Here is a 22311-nt window from a genome sequence, read left to right as displayed (position 1 = left end):
GCTGCTGGATCACATGACCAAAGGTATTTGACGCATCTGCAGCTGCTGACATTGCAAGCGATCCAAACTGCATTCCTGTCACGAATCGTAGATTTGTGAGTGCGGCACAACAAGCTTCTAAATGAGAGCGAGAGGGAGAGCGTGTGGTTATACACATTGCAACCAGATAGTAAGACTTTATAAGATCTGTTAGTGTCTGCAGAACTTAGTGATTCTTTCCTCCCTCCCATACACACACACACACACACACACACACACACACTGTCCAGTGTCCATATGATGGATGGGTACACAGCGTTGCACACTTGAATCCTTAGTTTTTACAGCTGTACAGCGTGCACTGAGAATGGATCAAAGAGAAAAAGGTTGCCACACTCTTCCTCAAGAAGCTATCAAAGGTTTGTAAGATGCCATAAGCCAGCAGCTGATGCGGGTGCAAGACCTGCGGTCGGAGTTAATGCCTTCTGGATGAGTCGCTGACCAGAGCTAAAGAGGAGGGCTATCAACTGAGTGAGGCCTGCTCTTGTACCTTTAATGGCATCCTGGCTTTCAGAAATTGGCAGATGAAGCTTTTAATTGGAAGAAGAGAGGCACCACTATTGGCTAATGCCAGCAGAACCAAGCTGCTGTTGCAGGCAGAGCTACAAGGATTGACTGAATAATTGAGAACACTGCTAAATATCCCCACTTGCCCAACAGTGCAATCCTAGTGAGGATGGGGTGGGATTGGGTTAGCACAGGCTTCCCTAGCCTGCCCCCCCCCGATGTTTTGGACTACAAACCCAACAGCTCCAGCCAGTAGATCCAATGGTCAGGAATGGGGGTGGATGGGGATGACTCATGGACCTTACCCAAGGGAACTGCTTCACAGCTTCTGTTGTCCCTACATGTATAAACCTCAGGGCTGGCATCAAGGGTAGGTATGGTTGGGCACCTGCCAAGAGCCCACACTCCAGCAGGGGCTCCCTGGACTTGATCCTCCTCTTCACTATTGCAACCTGCTTGGTCCCCTGCCTCTCTTGCCCTAAGAACAGTGTTGGTGAGAAGGAGGGCCAGTAGATGCTGCGGCCTACTTGCTCACTGGCTCTCTGTCTGTCAAGCAAGGAAGCGGCGGCAATGATGAGAAACAGGATGAGAAGCAATAGCAGCTGGTGACAATGGCGTTGAGTCGGTAGACTCACTGAGGGAGGAGGCCCATTGAGGGCGTCTTGCCCAAGGGCCCTCCAAAACCTGGAGCCGGCACTGACCTATCTGTTTCACCAGCCCTAATTTAGTGGTGCGGGGGGAAAAGGAAATATCCTCACACAAAGCCATTTTCTTTCTTAATCACTCAGACAAATGTGATGTACATTTTTGTAATTTATCATCTCGCCTGGGTACATAAAGGAGTGCATCAAAATATTTGTGTGCCCATGATGATGTGAGATGCATTACTTGTGCACAGAAAGACCACACGTATTGGCGCAACACACAATTCTCACCCTTTATTTCCTGGCTAGAGTGGCCATAGAATGGCAGCGGTCCGTGCCCTATTTCTTCCGTATCTCTGCGTGCTTATTGGAAGAAAATGTACTATTGCGCTCAATATGAACTACGTGCGACCTGGAAGAATCCCCCAAATTTCTCAAAAGTCTTCAAGAAGAACTTGACATGTTATATAAGATGGTTTTTGTTTCTTTCTATGGCATGTGGCATATTTACTTTACCTCGTTTCTTTGACTATTATTAGTTCTCTATTAACTTGTTGCATCAGGGCGACCGCACTGCGTACAGAGAATGCTCGCTTGGGTAACTGCCAACATTCTCGCAGCGGTTTGGTGGCTCTCAAGCATGACTGAATGAGGGTGGAACTAGACAGGGTGGCAGCAGGACTAGGCCTCACAACATGACCTGTTCCTCTGCCCACCCTATCCACTCACCCTATCTCCCAGGCTCTTTTCCTCCAAACTGGGCTTAGTTTTGGTCTTGGGACATAGCGAGGAGAAAAGCAGGTGGGAAGAGAAGGTGCAGGTGGGGAAAGCAGCAACAGGAGGGAAGGCTCAACACCGCCCCATTCACAGTTGCCAGTGGCTTCTGCATTTCCAGCCAACTCACCCACATGGGCAGAAGGGTGCTATCACACTCATGTCCAAGTTGTGGGATTCCTGTCGGCAGCTGTGCGAACAGAATGCTGGACTAGATGGGCCATTGGTCTGATCCAGCAGGGTTCTTGTTACGTTCTTATATTCTCCACATGCTTTTCAGCTGCTTGGCATAACTTACATAGGAAGACATCCACCCTCACCTCTAGTTGTCCCCTAAGAGCCAGAGATGAGGAGGCATAAAGGGACTGGTCTAAGAGGCTGGCATTGTTTTGTAACATGTACCACATGAGTCACTCAGGTATAATGGGTTGAATCCAGAGTTACATGGAGTGGAACTTCACAGACAGGATCATCCTTCCGGGGGAAGGGGTGGGGTGGGATATTTTAATTATTACACACACACACACACACACACACACACACACACACACACACATACACACACACACACTGCATCTTTCCATGTTTCCAAAAAAATCTGTTATGCTGGATTGGAGAATCTTCCAGAACAGTGTCTGAGCTGGTGCTGGAGCCTGCAAGGAAGTGGCAAAAGTTGCCGCACCACCCTCACTGGATCCTGCTTCCACTGGATTCTGGCTCCCTCTGCCAATGGAACAAGCCTTTCCATCCATTGAGGGGTACCTGTGGATCCCGCCCAGTATAAGGGACTATCTTATACTGAGTCAGACCACTGTTCCATTAACCTATTAGTGCAATCAACTAGCTCTGTATGGTCTTTTTTAGCCTGGCACCTGATATCATTTTAATGGAATATGTCATGGATTGAATATGAGATCTTGGACATGGAATGCATGTGTTGTCTGCTGCCTCAAATATTTAATAAAGATACTGTAGTACCCATTTCTCCTCCACCCTTGCCAGTTGTGTGGCTTCATTCAGGCTATGATACTATGACCCCAACTATATATACACAGCACAAGAATTGTGTGCCTGATGAACTAGGTTCCTTCTTATTATACTTCATGTCACACTAAGGTTGCATCCTTGACACACTCACCAGGAGTAGGTGTCTCCTGAGTAGACATGCATAGGATTGTAGCACTAGGCTTTAGGGCAGCCTTCCCCAACCAAGTGCTCTTCAGACATTTTGGACAACTCTCATCTTCCCTGACCATTGGCCTGGGTCTGATGGGTGTTGTAGACCAAGGCATCTGGAGAGCATGAGGTTGGGGAAGGCTTCTTTAAGAGGTCACTGAATTGCTCATTGACTTTGAGAGCTTGGGGAATTCATTTCTTAATTGTATTTCCACCCATTTCAAATAGCGATGGGCAAACTTGCCCTGAGTAATGCCCAATAATATCCAAAAACAAACTAAATACAAAAATGGAGGACAGTTCTGTTCCTCCACAGGAACCTCTTAAGACTTTTTTATTTACCTTCTTATAAATGAAGTAGGAAGGTTTTTTTTTACCACTATAAAGGTGGGTGGTGTCTTTTTTTTTTCACATTCAGGCTTGGTTTGCATGTAACGGCCAGCCGCCATAGGTGAATTTCCCTGCAGGGCTTCCCACTTTGTGTTTTGACAATTCAAGCCATGGTGGGAGTGTGCCAGAGCTTGTCTTTATGTAGGAACACGGTGAAGTTGAATTGCTGAGATGGTTAACAAGCCACTCAGAAACCATAGCCTGTTTTAGGGTTGCAGGTGCCTTGTTAACCACCCCAACAACCCACCCTTGCTGGGTTCACATGTAACAACAAGCTACAACAAGCTGTGGTGTGCCACGCATCAAGTGTTGAATTTTCAAAATGCTGTCCGGCACCAAAACAAGAAGTCCCCAGAGAAATTTACCTATAGTGGCTTCTCAGGAGAACCACCTCTTTTCCCCACATCTAACGAACGCCACCAAGCAATAATAATTTTAAAAATAAATTCCAGATAGGCCCAGTTAATCACTTACGGCTTTATCTCTTTTAGCCGAGTTAATCACCCATTGTTTAATGAAATGGGGGGGGGGAATCATGTTAATAACTGTCTCCCTGCTCATCATAGGTTGATTTAGCATTTCCCATTTTATCCAGAACCTTGTGTCCATGAAACAAATGTAAAAGAGTTCATCATAAGAAGCCCTACAGAATTTCAATGAATGCAACCCAAAATTTCTGGCATCACGGAATGTACAATTCCATCCATTAAAATAAGAAAAGAAAAACTAACTGCCATCTCTACCTGTAAAGTTGAAAGTATATGTTTGGGTTTGTATGTCCTGAAATGTTTATGCACTTCCACATGAGTTACAAGCTTGAAATTTGGCACGCTGATAGATCTTCATGTACAATGTACCAGAAAAAATGTTAAAACCTGAATTCTGGGGGTTTAAGTATTTTTTAAGAATTTAATTTAAAAAATAGCCATGTCTACAACTCCCAGCATGCCTTGGGTGGGAGGGCAGACTTACTGGGCTTTGGCAGCCATTATGGGTGGGTGCTACATGCCTTTCACAAGCCAGTCTCCTAAGGTCAGTCTCAAGCAGTCAGCCCAATTCCACATCAAAAGCACCCCATCCTGATAACACTGTTTGCTCAGAATCTGCCTCCAACCTGAAGGCGGAAGTGCCCACATAGCCTTGGTCCTTAAAAGGGAGGGAGGGGAGGAACTCTGGGCATGCCCAGAAACACACCATCTGCTGTGGTGGCACAGCATTTGAAAACGGCCACCCATGGTGCCCCTCCATCTGTCGCCAAGGCAACAGGCACCAGGGTCAGTGCTTCTGGCTGCATGCCAATGATGTCATCACCAGTCTGAGGGAGCTCCCAGTGGAGAATGGGGGCTGGCAGGGAGGCCAAGCAACTGCCACCACTGCTGCAGCAGCAGGAGGCCGAGGGCATTGAGGAAAACGAGGACAAGCAGTAGCAGCTGACGAGGAGCCCAGGCACTGCAGTGAGGGGTGGCTCAGTTGCTGGGATACCGCGGAGGGGTGCTCTGGGTCTCTTTCTCTCCTGCCCATGCTCTCCTTAAAGATGAACAAGTCAAAGAAGCATTTCTTATTTATCAAATAAATATGATAAACCTTATGAAGGACCCAAGCAATGCTGGGAATATCAGCTAGTGTAAGTGTATATATATTTCACTGAGCTGGCAGTAAGTGGCCAGGAAAGGGAGTTATGGTGGATAGCTCAAAGAAATTGTTGACCCAGTGTACGGCTGTTGTGAAAATGGTGAGTTCCTGGTTGGGGACCATTGAGAAAGGAATAAAAAATAAAGCTGGCCATATCATAGTGCCCTTATAGTGTGACCACACTTGAAATACTGTGTAAATTCTAGGGGTGTGCACGGACCCCCCCGCTCCGCTTCACTTGCAGATCCGCCATTTTTCGGATCGGGCCGCTCCGCCCCGCCCCCGCTCCGCCCACTTCCGCTCCGCTCCGCCCGGAGCTCCGGATCCGGATCCGGAGCTCTGTTTCCCCCCCCCATAGGCTTGCATTGAAAGCTAAAAAAGTATACAACTTTTTTTCTGTTCAAGTTAGAAACCTCATGTTTGGCACCATGACACCTCATGGGGATATACACACGCACGCCAAGTTTCAAAGCAATCCCATCATCCCCTGATTTTTGGCGAATTTTTGAAAATCGGGCACCCCACACACAACATCCCTGCGAGGTGTGTTAAAAAACACGGGGAAAAGCCCGTTCAGATGAAGAAAGAGAAGTTTCCCAGAATCCCAAGTTACCTGTTTTGCCTATGCCCTCCTCCAACTTTGGGATCATCATGACCGGGAGCTGACTCTGCCCCTCAGCCCTTTGAAAAAGGTATTTTTCCCGCCGATTTTTTAAAAAATTCTAGCCCGCGACCCGTACGATGCAGAAAGTTGAGAGTGGTCTCAAAATGACCCCCATCCACGACTCTCTGTGCACAAGAATTTTCAGAATGATAGCTTAAACCCCCCCCAGTTATCCCCGATTCTTTCCCTCAATGCAATACTATGGGCGAAAAGCCGAAAACGCAGTTTGAGCCGCGCGGTTGACCCGATTTTCACAAAAACATAGCACGCGACCCAGACAACGCAGAGAGGTGAGAGTGGTCTCAAAATGACCCCCATCCACGACTCTCTGCGCACAAGAATTTTCAGAATGATAGCTTCAAAAACAACGTAGTTATGCGCGATTATTTGCCGCAATGCAATCCTATGGCGAAATGTTTTCAAGATGGCGACCGGAGCGCTCCGCCTGAACTCGGAGCTCCGAAAAATGGCCGCTTCTCTTCGCCTTGCTTCTAGGGGGTCCGCGGTCCGCTCCTACTCCGCCTCTGGGTAAGGCGGAGCAGGCCAATCCGCTACTGCTTCTACGCTCCTAATCGGAGCGGAGCACATCCCTAGTAAATTCTGATCACGGCACTTCAGAAAGAGTGCTGCTATAAAAAAGAGTAATCAAAGTGATCAGTGGCTAGAACAACTCCCATGTGTCTTAGAGCAAGGATGGGCAGAAAGTAGCTCTCCAAATGTTTTGGTCTCAAATATCTGGAGATGTACCTTCTGCTATAGGGAACAGATGTGCTGAACCCCGTGGATTTCGCATATATATATATATATATATATATATATATATATATATTCTAGTCCTCACTGTTGCTGAGTGCCACCAATTTCTCCTAATGGCTTATTTAAAAAACTGGAGGTGCTTTTAAAAAAGGACAGCAACTCTTATCCCAAGTCTAGGTTTTTCCATTCTAGATTTTCTCCAAGGCCAATGATTACGGAGAGTGGCTATTACTCAGCGCATGCTTTGTATATAGACAATCCCTGATTTGATTCCCTGCCATCTTAAGTATAATAATCTCACATATCGGGACTAGGAAAGTTCTCTGCATAAGACCTCGAAGAGCTTCTGCTGGTCAGAGTAGAGAGTTCTGCGCTCAATGGCCTTGTTTATATTTCAGATCATGGTATTAAGCTGAGTTGTTGTCTGCTGTTGTTGCTGTTCTTTCATTTTTGTTTTATCATCTTCCAAAGCAGCTGATGAGAAAATACATTCGATCTGGTTCTCAACCAGGGTTTGTTTGTGAGAACATTGCCATGAAGTTCTGTATTCTCTTCTAATCCATTCCGATATTTTTAAAAAAATATATACTGTGGGAATTTAACAAAGAGATCTGTATTTAAAAATGCAAATGTCTTTAAGATGTCTTTGAGCGCCGAAAAGTTTATTCCACAGTCTGCAAAAGGGATAATTTCCTTTCAATGTAGCACAGCTGTTTCATGAACAAGTGTCATCTGTATTCCATATGCTAAAGCCAGATTGCTCTCCGTTCGTTATGTGTGTAAGTTTGCCCTGTTGCATTATTCAACACCGGACTCTGCTAAAATTGAAACAATACGACACAGCCTGCCCAAGTTGGCATGTTTTTATTTAAAAGCAGAGCTAACATTATCTCAATGTCTCAAGGTGAGAAACAGGATGACACAATATGAATAGCATAATATTTTTCTTGGAAAGGTGTAAATACCATGCATTTTTAACAAAGAATAATAATTAAAAATCTTGCCTTTGTAACCAATGACCCACAAAATCAAAATGACTTCTTCAGAAAGATTTGCTTTGGGATCATTCTGGAGAGCCAGCCTCCCTGCTTTGCAAAAGGATAAGCACATTTCTTTGCCAAAGCAGAAAGTCCTGAGACCATAGGTCTTAGGCTGCATGCGGTGCTCAGCCCAATTTCAACAGCCCTCTGCAAGTAATCAATTCAGACCTCTGGCAAGAATGATCTGTCCCATTCCCAGCAGTGCCCTAGACAAGGAGTAAGAGGGAGAGAGAGAGAAAATGAAACTTGATGTTGTGGCCACTCTGCTGCAACCACCCAACTTCCCTTTCAGCACATTTTTGCAAAGTTGTTTTACTGCGTCTTTTCCCCTTAAACGTGGCTCCTGTGTGGTTCTGCTGCAGTGTGCCCAGACTCCCCTAATTAAATACTGTTTACTGACCATGCCTAAAGGTATGTCTGTGACCTGGCCAAGAGGTGTTTTTCTGTTGTGCCATCATTGTGTGTGTGTGCCATCCCTTTCCCCTACCCCGTTTCCTCCCCCCGCCCCACATTCACAGTAGTACACTTTGTATACAGGCTCCGGCAAGGCTTTGATAGCCAATTTGGATGGCAAAGGTTTTTAAATTGTATTTTATATTATGCTTTTATACTGGTTGTTTTATATTTTGAATGGTTTTTGTGGTTTTAATTGTAGTAAACCGCCCAGAGAGCTTTGGCTGTTGGGCGGTATAAAGATGCAATAAATACATAAATAAAAATAACCTGAAAACGCTTCGGAATCTGACTCCATGTAGATGGGCCCCTGGTTGGAGATGGCTGCTACCCAAAGGTAGAGCTGCTTAGTGGGTTACCTTCAGATATCTAGTCTTATGTGAGCTGTGGCTTTAAGGACATGATTCAAAAACAAGCTCCTGTCTGCTGTTCGTCAACAAAGTGGTGTGGCCAATGCACATTGTGTTTTTGCACCATGTTGTGTATAGTCACATCTTTAGAAGCACAAATTGCCTTTGAAGACGGTTCGGAAGCTGCAGCTCGTGCAAAATGCAGCGGCCAGATTGATTTCGGGAACCAGAAGGTTCGACCATATAACACCTGCTCTGGTCCGCTTGCACTGGCTGCCTGTATGTTTCCGAGCCCAATTCAAGGTGCTGGTTTTGACCTATAAAGCCTTACACGGCTGGGGACCACAATACCTGACGGAACGCCTCTCCCAACGTGAATATACCCGGTCACTACGTTCAACACCTAAGGTCCTCCTCCAGGTGCCTACTCCGAGAGAGGCTCGGAGTGTGGCAACGAGGGATAGGGCCTTTTCGGTGGTGGCCCCCAGACTATGGAATGATCTCCCTGACGAGGCTCGCCTGGCACCAACGCTGCTATCTTTCCGGCGCCAGGTTAAGACTTTCCTCTTTGCCCAGGCATATGGCGGCACATCTTAATCACCCACATGTTTATTTTTTTAACGGTTTTTAATGCTTTATGTGTGTATGTTCTGTGTTTTAGAGTTTTAAATTTTGTATACTTGTTTTTATCTCAATTTTAGAATTTCTGTAAACTGCCCAGAGAGCCCTGGCTATGGGAGTGGTGTATAAGTGCAATAAATAAATAAATAAATAAATATAAATTCAGACTGCCTTTTTCTGCAGGGTTTTGGGGGACAGTCAGTTGAGCCACTCTCCTTATTCCTTCCATAACTATTTTATTCTATTCCTATTTCACTTCTTATCTATTTCCTATGAACTGATGGTAATATCTCCAGCTGCTTTGTAATCCGCCCCCTTTAAAAAATTAATTATGTACTACATTGCAGTCCTTAGTGGGTCAAAAAGTGGGATACAACCAGTGGCGTAGTGGAGCTAGGGTTCACGGGATGGAGCACTGGCACTTTTTTCTCAGCAGGGATGCTGCCATCATCTACCACCACCACCACCTTCAGAATTCCTTGTTCCTCCTGAACTTAGCTGTAATTCTCAGAATTGTTCAGAGGAAATCAATTTCCCCTGCAACGTTGTCTAGGTGGGGGTGCCCAACCTTTTGAACCTGAGGGCACATTTGGGATTTCGAGAAACTGCAGTGGGCACCACCAAAAAATGACTCCCATAAAGGATGTGGCTTGTCCAATAATGGCTGCCATTCGGACCTAGCTAGTCAAAAGACGTGTGGTGGAGAGAGAAACAGCGAGGCTAGAGGCTGGGAGGGAGAAATAGAAATAGCAAGGCAAAAGGGCAGAGGGGAGAGAAAGAGCACGGCTAAGCACAAGGAGCGGGAAGAAACAGTGAGGTAAAAGGTGGCTGGAGAGAGAAATAGCAAGACTAGAGACTGGGAGTGGGAGAAAAAGAGCAAGGCTAGGATCTAGGAAGGGAGAGAGAGAAGATGGCTAGGAATCAGAAGAGAAACAGTGAGAAAAGGTGGCTACCAGGAGGAGGGCCTTCTCTGCTGTGGCACCCCGGCTGTGGAATGAGCTCCCTAAGGAGGTTCGCTTGGCACCTACATTATATGTTTTTAGACGCCAGGTGAAGACCTTTTTATTCTCCCAGTATTTTAACAGTCTATAAGTTAATTTTAACTTTGCTGTTTTAAATTTGCATTTTAAACTTGTATTTTTGCATTGCTGCTGTTTTTATCTTGGTTGTGCTTTTACATTGTATTTTATATTATGGTTTTATCCTGTTGTTTTATATTTGAATTGTCTTAATTTTGTAAACCGCCCAGAGAGCTTTGGCTATTGGGTGGTATAGAAATGCAATAAATAAATAAATAAATAAATGAGGTTGGGTGGAGAGAAATAGCAATGCTAGATGCTGGGAGTAGAGAGATAGAGGCGCTTTCTACATCATACGGGTATAGAGGGAGGGAGAGGGGGAGATCCCAGACTTACCTTCTTCTGAGAGCGTCCCACATGTCTAAATGGAAGTGCAAAGGCCCAGGTGGGAGGAGGGACGTCATGTGTGTTGCACCCGACATTTTTTTTTAAAGAGCAAGGAGCCAGAGTGCACTCGTGCTCCGGCAAAAGGTAAGTTGGGGGGGAAGCCCCGACCCTGCTCCCCCCTACCCCCCCAATTCCTCCCGGCCTGACTCCTTCCTTCTACTGATCCCTGCTACTTGTGGGGAGGAGAGAAGAAGCTGGGATGGGCACCCACACATCCTGTGGTCTCAGGACGATCCCAAGACGGGTTTTCCCAGGGATTATTTATCTCTGGGCAAACCCATAGTCGGCCCCCCTTGCACCTGGGAGTCCCTGTGCATCATTTGGATGCACAGACTCGGCCGTGACCAGCCCAGATTTTGGGGCTGGTGGAGAAACGGCGAGAGAAAGCAAAGGGGAAAGGTCTTTTTGGATGGAAGAAGATTAGTTGGGTCACTCTAAGCTACTCTTTCCTTCTCTTTCTATTCTTTCCTTCTCTTCCTGCCTGCTGAACAACTGATCAGCAGCAGGTTCCGGAACAGGAAGGAGATCCTAACACCCTACATGGGCCTGTTGGAGGCCCCATGGGCAGCATTGGGGATCCCTGCTTTAGGGCTTTGTAAGTCTACACTAGTACCTTGAATTCAGCCTGGCAACAAACAGGCAACTGATGCAGCTCTTTCAGGATTGGTGTTCTATGAACCTGGACAGCTGTCTCTATCAGGATCCAAGCAGTCACATTTGAACCATTTTGTAATTTCTGGATTATCTCTACAGGGACACCTACATAATGTGCATTGCAATAAACGAGAGGTTACCAAAGCAAGGTTCACTGTGGCCATAGCTAGACCTAAGGTTTATTCCTGGATCGTCCAGGGGTCAAACCTGTTCATCTAGGTGACACACAGGGGATCCAGTGCTCAGGCAGGGATGAACACTGGATGATCCCAGGATAAACCTTAGGTCTAGCTGTGGCCTGTGTCTAAGCTGCCTCTGTCCAGGAATGGCCATAGCTGATACAACAGCCAAATGTCGGCAAAGGCAGTCCATGCCACTGAGGCCACCTGGGCCTGCCGTGACAAAGCTGGATCAAAGCTGGATGTCACTGAAGACAAGCAAAGCCAACAAAGAGACAGGGGGCAATGTAAATGAATGGGAAAACATTTTCATAGGTGTTGCCAAAAATTGGTCAAAAGAGGGAGCTTTTTTGACACTGCCAAAAATATTCCCAAACAACCGTGAATAGCTTTGGCTCAACCCTTGCACAGCTCAACTCTAGAATACTCATTTTTATGAAAAATATTTTACTCACGGGTAATATATATGCTGTATCAAATCTAAAGAGCCTCTTTAACCAGCATACTCAGCAGTCAATCTATCTTGGGTTCTATTTCAACCAAGGGACTTTGACTTGTTAAGCCAAATATTTAACTACCGCATGGATTTCTAGTATCTACTTGAAGTCTTTATCAGGCCACTCCAATTCAACTTTGTCAAATAATAAACCCTTTGGCCGCAGACCCTCATTCTCTCCACAGGTGTCAAAGAAATGTATCGCTGTAATTTATAAAAACCCAAGATGACAGAATCTGCATTAGTACGATAGTTAGTCTATGCCAAAAGGTAATCTTGTTACAAATATCACCTCCTTCTCATCTGTATTATTTTCCGGGTGGTCTGAAAAGTTGATTCAGAAAATAATGCCACAAACAGCAACTTGTAGTTCCCGAGGCCAAGCAGCCAGATGTGTCAATAACCAGTGCAAATTAGAAACAGATGTTGGTCCATCTTGAATAATAAATATAATGAGAATACTTCCTTTCGTCTCTTAGGTCTTCGGCAGACATATATATATATATATATATATATATATATATATATATATATATCTTAATTTTTATAATCCATTTCCTTGAGTTTATCTATTCTTATTATCTTGACGTGGCAGAATTCCAAAATGCATTTACCATGGCTTGATATACAGTACCTCCAACAGCAATGTGTCTGCACAAACATTGCTAACCATGCATCCTGACTGTTTATACATTGATAACGTCTTTGATCAGGTGGTGGAGGTAGTGATGGGAGTAAATAACCAGAAAATGACCAATGATGTATGACCCCGGTTCTAAATATAGCACATAATGCCGTAGCAGCGCCTGGTGTCTGGAGAGGTGGGGTGGAGACTTGATCCATGGGCAATGGGGAAATGCTGTATGCAATGTACGAGTCAAGAATTCAAACCGGTAGGTAGGTTTTGAACCAAGCAATGGTGGCTCATGTGGCAGGAAGTGTGCATTTTTTATCCACTGCTGTGGACAACAAGGGTAGGGTGACCATATGAAAAGGAGGACAGGGCTCCTGTATCTTCAACAGTAATGTAGAAAAGGGAATTTCAGCAGGTGTCAATTGAAGAGGGTGAAATTCCCGCTTCATCACAACAGTTAAAGCTGCAGAAGCCCTGCCCTCTTTTGTATCTGGCCACTCTACTATAGCTAGTGTAGCTTGAACTGTTGTGATGAAGAGGGGATTTCACCCACTTCAATTGACACCTGCTGAAATTCCCTTTTCAATACAACTATTCAAGATACAGGAGCCCTGTCCTCCTTTTCATATGGTCACCCTAAACAAGGGGCAGGAGCCAAAAGGCATCACACAGCAGTGGCAGGGGCTGCGTATACCTGCATGGTTCTCGCATGAAGACTGGAGGGTGGGCAGCAGCATCTGTCCATGGCATAAGTCAGAGGTGAAGGACCTCAGTCCCATGGGCCAGATTTGGCCTACCTGGAGTTCCAGTCAGGGTTGCCCTTCCCCTGGCCCCAACCTCTTTCCCCTGACTGCAGCCTGTTTGGTAGTTTCTGAGCTTTTGTGCAGGTTTTTTCCCCATTCCAAAAGGTGGAAATACCTCTTTGAAGGCTTAGTTACTGGCAATAAGAGCTTTAAGCTGAACGTTGCTGGTATTTTTTGTTATTTTGACCTTTCCCCTCAGGTCTTGCCCAGTTTTGCCCTGGAATGAGGCCCCCAAGAGCTCCTCCAAAATTGAATGTCGCCCTCAGGCTGAAAGAGGTTCAACACCCAGCCTGGAGAACAGAAGATTGAGGGGAGACATGAGAGCACTCTTCAAATACTTGAAAGGTTGTCACACAGAGGAGGGCCAGGATCTCTTCTCGATCCTTCCAGAGTGCAGGACACGGACTGATGGGCTCAAGTTACAGGAAGCCAGATGCTGGCTGGAGAGCAGGAAAAACTTCCTGACTGTTAGAGCAGTATGACAATGGAACCAGTTACCTAGGGAGGTTGTGGGCTCTCCTACGCTAGAGGCCTTCAAGAGGCAGCTGGACAAGCATCTGTCAGGGATGCTTTAAGGTGGATTCCTGCATTGAGCAGTGGGTTGGACTCGATGGCCTTATTGGCCCCTTCCAACTCTGCTATTCTATGATTCTATGACAAAGGCCACCATGCTAAGCATGGGCAAGTAACATCTGGTAATGGCTGCCTCACCCCTACCCACCCTAAATTGCTGTTAGTGCATTAACTCCACCACCGCCACCCTGCTCCCTGGTATACCCCTCTAATGAAACAAAAGGAACATTTGCTTGGGGCTATCCTTCTTATAGGGGATTTTGTCTGTCTCAAAAAATTACAGAGAGGATGTAAAATTATTTCCCACTAAAATTGAGACGGTTGGCGAGTGAGGCAGCTCCCATCGTAGGCGGCTCTGTGAAACTCATCTTTGATTGATGTCTTGTGTAAACAAAAGTGACTCTTCCAACGTGATCAATAGTATAGTTACATTTTCGCTTCAGGACATGATCAGGTAGGGAGGCCTTGGTTCTCAGGGTTCTAATAACTTACTCAGACACTTTTTTCTTTGAACTCAAAACCTCCCGGAGGCCTGAAAGATTTATATATATATATATATATATATATATATATATATATATATATATATATATTCCTGACTGGGTTAACACCTCCAGATCAAAACAAAGTAGGGATGGTATCATACAGTAGATTTCACCACGTTGATGTTATTTAGACTCCAGTATTTCAGTTGTGCAGGGTTTCAGGTCCCCTCTTTAGTTGGTGTTCAACTGATTCCAACAGTCTTTTAGAGACACATCAACTCTCTCTCTCTCTCTCTCTCTCTCTCTCTCTCTCTCTCTCTCTCTCTCTCTCTCTCTCTCTCTCTCTCTCTCTCTCTCTCACACACACACACACACACACACACACACACACCACCCCTGAGCAAATACATCAAAAATGAAGTGACATAGGTTAGAGAATAAATCATTTTATATTTGTGCCTCTGTGGGTTCAGTCATAACCCTGATGAATATGAGAGGGGGGTTTGGAAGGGGGAGATGAGCTGTGGTTTCAGCTGTCAGCAAGGGAAGAAGGTTGTGGCAGCTTTCGGAGGTGGCCCCGGCTCTGTCAGCCCCGTCAGAGTTAGTCCTGTGATGGCTGGGATCCGGTAACATTGTGAGCAGTGTCAGCTCCAGGTTTTAGAGATTCCTTGGGCAAGACACCCTCTATGCCCACACTTTATAGATAGTGAGTTTATAAGAAGATAGATAGTGAGTCTCTCTTCTTACCAGCTGCTCTTGTTCCTCATCCTCTTTCTCATCATTGCAAGCACGGGCTCGCTTGGCAGGCAGACAGCCTGTCAGCAAGCAGGCAGTGGCCTCTACAGCTGCCCTTCTCACCACCACCCATGTCTGGGTCAGAGCAAGAGGCAGGTTGCAATAGTGAAGAGAACAAGCAAGTCTGGGGGGCTTTTGCTAGTGGGCCCCTACTGGGGCCTAGGCCCTCAGCAGACACCCTTCCATGCTTACCCTTGACCGTGAGATTTTGCAGTGAGACTTGGAGGTGGAGCTCTATAAGTCATACTCTTGAATCTCTGGCCTCTTTCTTCGCCACCAAGCCACATTTCCTGCCCTCCCTCAATGGAAGGCCTATCCCAGGCACCTGCTAGTCACCCTTTATGGGGGCCAGGTGTTTTTTTCATGCCATCCCAATTGGCTGAGGATAGGCACATTTTTCGCCTTCCCTGGTTACCAGGTTTTATGTCTATATTCAAACCTCATATCATCGTTATGAGAGTTCACCTAATTCTAGTCCACTTTCTCTCTCCTTGAATCATGTGTTGCAACCTGGCAGTATGGGGGGAGATGCGGGAAGAACTAGGCACAATTGTGTTACAGAGTCCTGTTCTAGTAGGGTGACCATCTGAAAAGGAGGACAGGGCTCCTGTATCTTTAATAATTGTATTGAAAAGGGAATTTCTGCAGGTGTCATTTAGATATATGGGGAACCTGGTGAAATTTCCTCTTCATCACCACAGTTAAAGCTGCAGGTGCCCTGTCCTCTTTTAAATCTGGTCACTAGTATAGCTCCTGCACCATTAACTGTGGTGATGAAGAGGCAATTTCACCAGGTTCTCCATATACAAATGACACCTGCAGAAATTCCCTTTTCAATACGACTGTTAAAGATACGGGAGCCCTCTCCTCCTTTTCATAGGGTCACCCTGTTGTTCTAGTAACCAGGAGGGAGAAGCTGCCTGTAGGAACACAGGAAGCTGCTTTATACCATATTGTACCACTGGTCCTTCTAGCCCAGTATTGTTGACACTGACTGGCAGCACTGCTCCAGGATTTCAGGCAGGGTTTTTCCCCTGCCCCACCTAGAAATGTCAGGGATTGAACCTGGGACCTCCTGCATGCAGTACACGGGTTCTAGCAGCAGGGCAAGGACTAGGCAGCTGATCTTGGCAGCCAGTGTAGCCTAAATATTGCATGGGGATAGAGGCTTTTACTACAGGCTTTCAGCAGCTGAGGGGCACATGCCGCCTGGATAGCCAGCCTGTTCCTGAGTGTAGGACCTGGGGCCGCACGTCTTCACCCCACCATACTTCACCCCACCCATCTCTCCTTGCTCCACTACTCTCAGTCAAAGCCGTGCTGTTGTGTTTAATAAAGGACGCAGCAGCATTGCATCCACTGTCAACATCCGCCTCTTCCTTGTCGCCCCAAACAGCTGGCTGCTTTTACTGCCGTGGGTTAGGACTCTCAGCAGGTAATACCACACTTGCTACGCAAAATGTGCAATACACATCTGACAAACCCTCCCCGCCTCCCCGCCCCTTCATCCTTCTTGCTGATGAGTTTTCCCAGGGCTGTCTCAGTCCATTCATCGCTTCTCAAATTCTGCTTGCCAATTGTTATTCGTTTTATGCGACAGGCTGTCATTTCCTTTGAAGTCGCATCATCCTTTCCTACGAACTTTGATGCAATGCAAAGCTCTTGAGCGGAGTGTGAGGATCAAAGGCAAATATGACAGCATAGCTGTTGCTGCTGCTGCTACTGGCCCTCCCAGGTTGGAATGGGGAAACTCAGCTGACAAGCCCTGCCTGCCTTGGATCGGTTCCATGTGGCTTGTGCCAGAAGGCAAGGAGCTCCATGGGTGAAAATCCCCTCTTTTCACCAAATCAGTTGCCACCCTCTAATTCTGCCTTACCCAACCTGGTGCTTTCCAGAGGTGTTGAACTATAACATCCAGCAACCCCCAGTCCAACACATGAGGAAGGCACCAAGTGGGTGGAGGCTGCAATTCATCTCCAGTATAATGCCTGGCTACAAGAAAGAGGACAGTGAGGCCATAATCCAGTACACACACACACCTGGGAGGAAGCCCCATTGAACTCAATGGGATTTAATTCTGAATAGACATGCATTGGATTGCTCTGTGAGTCAGGATACCCAGAAGAAATAATGAGTGCTAAGACGCAGGATGGTCGAGTGGAGGCTGGCTGGGAGATCATCAAGAGGCCAGGTGGTCAAGCAATATAGGCTGGAAGAGGAGTGGACAACTTCTGGCCCTCTAGATATTTTTGCCTACAAATCTCATCAGCTGTAGCCAGCTTAGTCAATGGTGAGGGCTGATGGGAGTTCACATTTCTTCATACCCAGGACATAAGGAACCTAAGATTTATTTATTTATTATTATTTTTAAAAAGCCAATGAAGAAGAAAGCAAATCAACAGATTTGTCCATCACTGGACTATTTCCCCTCAAGCGTCCTCATGCCTTTGCATTACGCTCACAAATACAATTTAGAAGGTCCACATTCTTAATCTCACTTCATTCTGTATATTGAACATCATTTGTTCAACCCGCTTGTTCCTCTGCCAAAACCTCTTCCATCTTCTGGGACCCAACCTAAACTTTCCATTTTCTCAAAAGCTTATAGATTCCCCCCACCACCACATCCTATATTCTTACCAGGTTTCTAAAAAGTCTTCTGACATATCCTCTCTACCAACAGAACCATTCCCTCCCCAACTCCCAATCCACTGTCACCCTGAAACTCCTTCCAGAATTAGGGCAGCTGCACTTCTCTACCTCCTGGACATGCCAGGAGATAGCTCAGCCCTCTCCAACTTGGCACCCTCCAGATGTTTTGGATTACAACTCCCATAATCCATGACCATTGGCCATGCTGGCTGGGGCTGATGGGAGCTGTAGTACAAAATATATGAGGCGTGCCAGGTTGGGGAAGGGTGATGTAGCTAAACCATCGGTGACCTTCTCTTTTCCACTTCTGACTGACTACAGCTTCAATATGTGGCAGGGCAAGTGAGCCTGGGTGGCAAAGTTCATAGCAGATGCAAAGAAGATATGCCTTCACTTATGTATATTAAATTACTATGTTTGTATAACCATACCCAAGGCCACAGTCTTTAAATATGCATGTCTTCTCTGCTCTCTACGCCTGTAGCCCACGGCCAACCCAAATGGCCTTCTCATCTCCTTACATGTGTTGGTGGTTGCTCTATCTTGCCCTGCAATTATCAGCTAGCTCAGGTACTCTGAATTATACTAATGTCAATGAATCACACACAATATTTGAGTACTTGTAAGTTCATTCTATACATTGGTGGGTTTCAACAGAATCTTCATCTGCTGGGGTTGCAGAGGATTCTGGGGCATGTTATTGGGCACATATACAGTTCATACCATGCATACCATTGTCCCATGTAAATGTAACAGTGTTCAAAGGGTCCTGGTACGACTTGGATCTTCATGTTTCATACCTGTTATACAATGTTCTCCTCCCTGATTCATATCAAGCAGTTGTTACACTTCTCTTGTTCTGCCATGAAATGGACCATTTCCATTTTATACAGACCTCTATTTGAAGTGCATCTTCTATTTGAAGGGCTGTCCATAAGAAGAAAGAGTAGCAGGGGCCTTGAAGTTGCCCATCAGCAGTGAGCACGTGGACAGTAGACTGCCTTTGTTCAGTAATGTGGGCATGTTGGTGAAACTGTTTAGCACATAGAAAGTAGAAGCCACAAAACTGGCTAGTCTAGTATCACACATGTATGCAAATTTTAAGATTTGCCTCTGGTCCTGTTCAGAAGACACCTTAAACCATGGCTTTAAGCACAGTGAATAAGGCTTTTTGCCTTAGTCACCATGGTTAGAGGCATGGTTTAAGGTGTCTACTGAACATGGACCAGCTTTCTAGCTTACTTTTCTGTAGAGAAGTGCAGTTGCCCTAATTCTGGAAGGACTTTCAGGGTGACAGTGGATTGGGGAGGGAATGGTTCCATTGGTAGAGAGGATATGTCAGAAGGCTTTTTAGAAACCTGGTTAGAATATAGGATGTGGGGGGGTGGGGAACCCATAAGCTTTTGAGAAAATGGAAAGTTTCAGTTGGATCCCAGAAGATGGAAGAGGTTTTGGCAGAGGAACAAGCGGGTTGGACAAATAATGTTCAATATACAGAATGAAGTGAGATTAAGAATGTGAACCTTCTAAATTGTATTTGTTAGGCTAGTGAGCTTAAGGATGCTCATGCTTTCTGCATTGTATGTTAGGAAGCAGGCCAATCCTGAGCTGGAAAAGATACAAAAGAGAACAACTTCTCTTAAAAGAACCTTAAAAAGTACCCATGGTTTTTGTTTTGCCTTTTTTCACTGAGAAGACAGCTAAGGTGGCACGGAGATGTGAGAGAAGATGATAAAATTATGAACAGAGCAGAGAGATTGTATTCCCCGTCTTTGTAATATTAAAACTCAGGGTTGACCAATGAAATGTATTGGACCTAGATAAGGACAACAAAAGGAGATGGGGGCAGTTTCCTTAAAGAGGTATGGGACAATAAGAAAAGGGCACACAAATATTTCAAGCATACTACTTAATTAAAAAGCATGCTAATGAATTATATACTAATGCAATGGACTTAAAGTGTGTGAATCCTAGATGACACAGCACAGGTCAGTATTCGGTTCCTTCTGACAACTCTTCTTTATTTCCTTGCTGCTCCTTGTGTTCCAAAATACTGATGCTGATACAGAACATGGCCTAATCTACACCAAGCAGGATATTTCACTATGAAACCGGTATGAAACTGGTATATACTGCTTTATAGCAGTATTGAAGTGTACTGACAACTGTTGGGGCCCATTGGCACATACCGTATAGTGCTTTCATACCACTTTCATAGTGCTATATCCTGCTTGGTGTGGCTCCTCCCTCTTATATTGCATCCAGTTCTGGGCACCACACTTCAAGAAGGATGCAGACAAGCTGGAGTGTGTTCAGAGGAGGGCAACAAGGATACTTGAAAGGTTGTCACACAGAGGAGGGCCAGGATCTCTTCTCGATCATCCCAGAGTGCAGGACACAGAATCATGGGCTCAAGTTACAGGAAGCCAGATTCTGGCTGGACATCAGGAAAAACTTCCTGACTGTTAGAGCAGTATGACAATGGAACCAGTTACCTAGTACGACAATGGAACCAGTTACCTACCTCCCACACTAGAGGCATTCAAGAGGCAGCTGGACAACCATCTGTCAGGTATGCTTTAGGGTGGATTCCTGCACTGAGTGGGGGGTTAGACTCGATGGCCTTCTAGGCCCCTTCCAACTCTACTATTCTATGATTTTATGATATACTGCTTTCATACCACAATATCATGCTTGGTGTAGATTAGGCCCATGATGCCACCTCTAGTCCTTCCTTCAAATCCATCCTCAAAACCTACGTTTTCAATTAACCACTTGCCCTAAGCTTGTCACCAAGGCCAGCTGCATGTAACTTGAATAATTACATGCAGATCTCCAGATGTTTTGAATTTCAACTCCTAGAAACTCCTGCCAGCATGGCCAATGGTCAGAAATGCTGGGAGTTGAAATCCAAAATATCTGGAGATCTCCTTTCTGCCCATCCGTGGTATAGCGGAAGGAAAATGTAAGGGAGTGCAGCTCCAGGTCTCATTTCAGAGCAGGAGTGATTACATCAGTGGCCATGCTGGATGGGAATTATGGGAAATGTAATCCAGTAGGTTCGGAAAGGCTGCTTTCAGGCATGGGTAAAACTGTACTAACAACCACAAGATGTAGTGGTGGCCACGAGCTTAGGGCCAATCTAGACATAACATTTATATAGTAATAGTTACAAAGGGAATGTGATGAACTGGCCATACTATCTGAAGATTCCCAAAGCCGCCAAAATTAATACTTAACAAATTTTATATGGATAGATATTCAATTAGTGAATTAGAACAGCTTTGTTCTTAAATATTTCCATCTCCTCATTGGCCCAATAACCTTCCCTCTGTCTGTTTGAATTTGGAGAACTTTCAAATTATCTTTTTAAGTCTGCTTGAAATATAAGCACTATCAATTACTCTGGCTTGGCTAGAGATTTGAAAACTGGAGTCTTAAGTTCAGTTGACAGTAGGGTGGCCAAAAATACTACACATCGCCAAAAAAAATGCATCACCAAAAAGACAAAAGAGGACATGGATTTGCATAAAATATACCCATGCTCATTTTTATATGGATAGATGCTAATTCAGAAATAATTGCTGTAATTTAAATAGAAGTCCAATAGGTCTCCCCATAGTGGAGAGGACTGTGACCAGGTCACTTGTATGACTGCTCCATCCACTGTCCAGGTGCTAAATGTTGATGGGCAACTTCACGTTCTAAGATTTCTCTTTTGATGTTTCTTAATCTTTGAACTGGTCTTGGACTGGACAGCTCCTCGAGTGTATATATGTTTCATTATTTCTGTGTATGTTTGATTGTGTTTTGACCTGTGGTTACAACAATAAAGTACTACTAAATGGAAGATACCCTCAAATAGAGGGCTGCCCTTTGTAAAATTGGCAACTCAGCCACCCTAGTGGACAGCCCCTTCAGATGACAGCACTCATCACTTTATAATACTTTTACAACAGTTCCCTTAGTTGTTTGGCTCACAACTCCAGCTCACTTCTGGTGTTTGGAAACAGAATACATGGAAAAGAGAAGTTCATGCCCTGCACTCTGCATGCCTACCTTCCCTGTGTTGATGGGGAAGGTGTGAGCAGAGGCTGTAGTTGCATTCAGATGAATACGATAACAATCCTCTGCACAATTTGGAAGATTGATTGTGCATGGGGATCCTAAGTACATCCAGTCAAACATGTCTGTTCTCTGCGCTAAGGTTCTCCTTCAGCTTTTTGTCTTTCTTCTTTTTCTTTTGGTCTTTCTCCTTTCTCTTGTTTCCTTCTAAACAAAGAAGAAGAAAAGGGCAATTAAACTGATCAAGAGACTAAGGCCACAGCTAGACCTAAGGTTTATCCTGGAATCATCCAGGGTTCGCCCCTGCCTGAGCACTGGATCCCCTGTGTGTCACCTAGATGAACAGGTTTGACCCCTGGACAATCCAGGGATAAACCTTAGGTCTAGCTATGGCCTAGAGCTTGGAAAAAGAGGGCTAAGGACCTCACACAATTTAGAAGCTATAAATGCATCTTAAAATAGT

Source organism: Elgaria multicarinata, chromosome 5, assembly GCF_023053635.1.
Source record: "Elgaria multicarinata webbii isolate HBS135686 ecotype San Diego chromosome 5, rElgMul1.1.pri, whole genome shotgun sequence".
Lineage (NCBI taxonomy): Eukaryota > Metazoa > Chordata > Lepidosauria > Squamata > Anguidae > Elgaria > Elgaria multicarinata.
Note: the sequence above shows the minus strand (reverse complement) of the source record.